Source organism: Elephantulus edwardii, unplaced genomic scaffold, assembly GCF_000299155.1.
Source record: "Elephantulus edwardii isolate Elephantulus edwardi_28Jun2011 unplaced genomic scaffold, EleEdw1.0 scaffold00009, whole genome shotgun sequence".
In the NCBI taxonomy this organism is placed as follows: domain Eukaryota; kingdom Metazoa; phylum Chordata; class Mammalia; order Macroscelidea; family Macroscelididae; genus Elephantulus; species Elephantulus edwardii.
Window position 1 is genome coordinate 22,387,982 of NW_006399759.1, and position 4,893 is coordinate 22,392,874.

Consider the following 4,893-nt stretch of genomic DNA (forward strand, 5'->3'; position numbering starts at 1 on the left):
GTGATTGGCACAGGACAGAGCAGAGTTAAGGGCTGTTGTACATAGGGTCGCTATGAGTTTCAAGCTACTCAATGGCACATAACAACAACACTGTTATATACAGGGTCATCATGAGTTGGAATTAACTCAGTGATAACGAGTTTTGTTTTTCTTGACAATCAAGTCCATAAAAAATAAAATGTTCATATTTTTCAGTCTGTTAACCTGGCTATTGTGTACACACCAAATATATTAAGCTTGATTTGACATGTGAAATTATTTGTCTGTTTGGCAGTACCCTGATGGATTGTTAGTTATTTGAATTATTTCTAAATTAACAGTTGTTGTTGTTGTTGTTGCTGTTGTTGTTGTTATGTACCATAGAGTGAGAACTGACCCATAGCTGACCCTCCGGGGGGTTTTCAGAGGCAGTTAATTATATGGGAGGAGATTACCCATCCGTCTCCCGTGGAGTGGCTGGTGGCCTCAAACTGGGTGCCTTCAGGTTTGCAGTGCAACTTCTTGCTAATTAACAGCAGAGGATTGAAAATGAAAGATTTGGAACCATATAAAAACATTTACTCAGACAAACTTAACATAAGCCAAATATCAAGGTTTTCTATTAATAGTATCTACTTGCTTTTAAGTTAATAGAGTAGACTAAGGCAAATAAACACATCCTATGGAGCAACTAAATGTAACCTATGCTCAGCTCTGCTCATTAACAGTAAAAGAAATCATTTAATAGCTTTGGAATTATACTACAATATTGTATTTGAAGACTAAAATATATATATTCTTGTAGATTGTGGATTCAAATAAAATTGAATCTTTGACAACATTGCTGTTTTGTTGTTATGTGGCATCAAGTAAACTGTGACTCGTAGCAACCTGTGAACAGTGGATCTGAACCTGGTCCTATGCTGTGCCATTCTCACCATCTCTGACACAAATAAGCCAATGGTTACAGTCACTATATGAATTCATCTTGTTATGGACCTTTCTAAGCATTGTGTCTTTCTCCAAGGATTGTTGTTGTTGTTATGTGCCGTTGAGTCGTTTGCGACTCATAGCGACCCTATGCACAACAGCCCTAAACCCTGCTCTATCCTGCACCAACCGCACTGCCTCTGACACACCCATCCCGATTACCCCAGTCACCGAATCAATCCATCTCATAGAGGGTCTTCCCCTCCTGCGCTGTCCCTCCACCCTCCCAAGCATGATGTCCCTCTCCAAGGACCCGTCCCTCCTGGCAACATGTCCAAAGTATGTCAGATGAAGCCCCAGAATCCTTGCCTCCAAGGAGCAGCTTGGTTTAATCCTCTCCAAGACAAATCCGTTTGTTTTCCTGGCAGTCCAGGGTACATTCAGTACCCTTCTCCAGCACCACAGCTCAAAGGCATCAACTCTCCTTCTGTCCTCTCTAATCATTGTCCAACTCTCTGATGCATAACAAGCGATTGCAAAGACCATGGCCTGTATCAGGCACACCTTAGTCTCCAGAGAGACACCGTTGCTCCTGAGTACTTTAGAGAGGTCCCTAACAGCAGTCTTTCCCATCACAATACGCTTTTTGATTTCCTGACCGCTGGTGCCAAGAGTGTTGACTGTGGAGCCGAGCAAACTGAAGCTGTGAACAATCTCAATCTCTTCGCCATCCATCCTGACGCTGCCAATTGGTTCAGTGGTGAGAATCTTTGTCTTCTTGACATTGAGCCTCAGTCCATACTGAAGTATGCAGTCCTTGACCCTCCGCAGCAAGTGCATGAGGTCCTCCTCAGTTTCAGCAAGCAGGGTTGTGTCATCTGCATAACGCAGATTGTTAATAGATCTTCCACCAAACCTGATGCCACAATTCTCCTCATAGAGCCCAGCCTCTAGGATAATCTGCTCTGCATACATGTTGAAAAGGTATGGAGACAGGATGCATCCCTGGTGTATACCCTTCCCAATTTCGAACCATGCAGTGTTACCCTGCTCTGTTCTGACTACTGCCTCTTGGTCCAAGTATAGGCTCTGCATTAGCCCGTCCTAATAATATATCCAAAGTATGCAAGATAGAGTTTCACCATCCTTGCCTCTAAGAATCATCTTGATTTTACTTTCCGAGACAGACCTGTTTGCTCTATTGACAGTGCATGGGATAGTCAGTATTCTTCTTCAACCCTACAACTCAAATCATTGGTTCTATCATCTGTACTCATTGTCCAGCTTTCAAACACACACCAAGCAATTGATAAGACATGGCTTGGATTAGGCATGCCTTAGTCTTCAAACTGACATCCTAACTCTTATTTTTTCTTTATAGAAATGAACAATTTTATTACAAAAATTCCCGCAAACATGAAAATAGTATCTGAAAAAAATAAAGGAAACTAGACTATCAACTCCAACTGCAGACCTGAAAGAGGACAGTGGGCAGGCAGTGAGAGTTTCTTGGCTCACATGTGGTTAAGCTGAAACAGCGGGTAGATGAGAAAGTAACCAATTTAAAATGGTTGATGTTACCTTAAAGAGCCTGAAAAGAACTAGGAATCCTTGAGGGTCCAGCAGCCCCATCCTCGGATGTACCTTTCCGAAAGGAAGCAGGCACTCTGCATTTGAGGAGTCTGTCCTGTGTGTTGTTTAAAAGGCAGCAGCTAGAATGTGCCTAGCAGAGTTGCCCTGGGCTGGGCTCAGGGTTCTTGTTCTGGTCTAATCTCTGGGGTCATTTATATTTAATATACTTTTATGTAGGAACTCTGTTGGCCTAGTGGCAAGAAGCTGCACTGCAATCCCAAAGGCACATGTTTTGAGGCCACAAGCAGGTTGTGGGAGAAGGATGGGCAATCTCCTCTTGTGTGATTAACTGCCTCTGAAAACCTGTCAGAAGGTTAGTTGTGGGTCAGTTCCAACTTGACAATGCACAACAACAATAATACTTTTATGTAAATATACAGGGAAATAGAAAATAAAAACTCTTGAGGAGTTGGAGAGAAATGTTGGGAAACTTGCAAGAAGTCAGAGCTAGCAAGCTCAGCTCAGGTTACTTGACCTCCTTCTTGACCCCTGTGGCTTCAGACTTCTCCTTCTTGAATGTCTCTCCTTCTGTGACTTCTTTCTTCTCTTCTGCGTCTTTCTCTTTTTCATCCTTTATTTTAACTCTCTTGGCTTTTTTGAACTTAAGAAGAGTTCTTGCGTCCACCTTCTTCCTTCTTATCAGAGTCAGAGAACTCTTCTTCACAGGCAATTTACTTGTAAGAGGAACAGATTGAGCCTCATTTGTCAGAGTCTTCTTCGTCCTCATCACTGCTTTCCTCTGGAATGGCACCTCAGGAATGGCCTGCATTTGAACTCCAGGAGCATGAGGTAGCATTCTCATGTTCTCAGATAGTTTCTGTTTGATCTTCCCCAAGTACTCATTAGTGTCCTGGTTGGTCATATTGGAAGGAATACTGTGAAATTTTAAATCTGGTTCAAAGTCCCCAAGTAGTCATTGTATGGAAGCTCATTTGGAATCTCTGTGTTCAGGGCCACAGTTGTTTTGTACAGCCAGTACTGGACAACATTTTGAATGGTATAGCCACCTCCTCCTGGCATCACCATTGGCAGATTGAAATTCCTCACAAATACCACACACTTGCTATGTATGTCCTTTGATGGTCAGAGCGAAACAACCTAATCAATCCCCAGAGATGGATTCTGAACCACACTGTAAGACGACTGCACTAGGTTGGAACATCTCCATTACTTTGGATAGGACCAGCCTGAAAATGACCTCATAGGACTCATCATCAGTCCCATCTCGGAGAGGGTAGTTAACGGCATAATACTTGGCTTTGCCATCACTAATATCCCATAAATCTCCTATTCCTGGGAAATATTCTCTATACTTAGGAAAGGATACATCATGACCTGGTCTGTGGTATAGATGGCCTATTTCATCTCATTCCAATGGTTAATATCAATGTCAATAGACAGCACCCCCTAGTGATACTTAAGCAGTTCTAGGATGGCCAAGATGATATCATTGATATAACAGAAGCCAGATGCTTCAGACTTCTTTGCCTGGTGAAGCTCCCCATCCCAATTCACAGCGATGTTCATCATTCCTTATTATGTTTCACAACACTCGCAACAGAGCCACCAGTAGAAAACTGACACAACTAAAACAGGCCATCAAATACCGGGCAGTCATCACCAACACTGAATTTCTGCATCTGCTTGCTATACCTGGACATGTTTTCTGGGTGGATGGAATACAAGAATTTAATGTAGTCGTCACTGTGATACTTGGTCATCTCTTCAGCATTGGCTTTATGAGGGCAATAGAGATGCCTGTCATTTGGTAGAAACCATAGTTAAACAGCAAATTGTGAGTTATGTGGATTCAATGAGGCTTCATTGAGTGCCCTTGTCCATAATAGTAATTTCCAGCATCTCCACGGTAGTAGTAACAGGCTTTCCTCTTGGTGCCTCGAGTTAGCTCCATCTGGTTCACCTCCAGTGTCCCCAGTCATTCAGTCTGTCTGCCCTCCTGCCTGTGGCTCCATTCAGCGACTGACCCAGGGGGCAGGGCCCATCCTTATTCTTTAGTACTCTGGATAAGTCCCTGAAAGGACATTTTCCCAGTACAACTTATCTTTTGATTTCTTCACTGCTGGTGCCAAGTCTGTCAATTAGAAATTCAAGTAGGATAAAATCCTTGACAACTTCAATCCACTTGCTATGATTTCACTTATTAGCCCAGTGGTGAGAATTTTTGTTTTATTGAGGGTGAAATGTAATTCATATTAAAGGCTGTAGTCCTTGATCTTCTGCAGCAGGAGATTCAAGTCCTCCTATTTTTCACTGAGCAGGGTTGTGTCATCACCATATCACAGGTTGTTGATGAGTCTTCGTTTCTGTGTGTACTGTCAAATCAGACCTCAC

The 4,893-nt window shown here is 42.7% G+C and overlaps 1 pseudogene; it reads right to left on the reverse strand.

The window, feature by feature from the left end:
* Positions 1 to 3,007: 3,007 nt before the first annotated feature.
* LOC102862876 lies at positions 3,008 to 4,453 on the reverse strand (annotated as a pseudogene).
* Between the last annotated feature and the right edge of the window lie 440 nt (positions 4,454 to 4,893).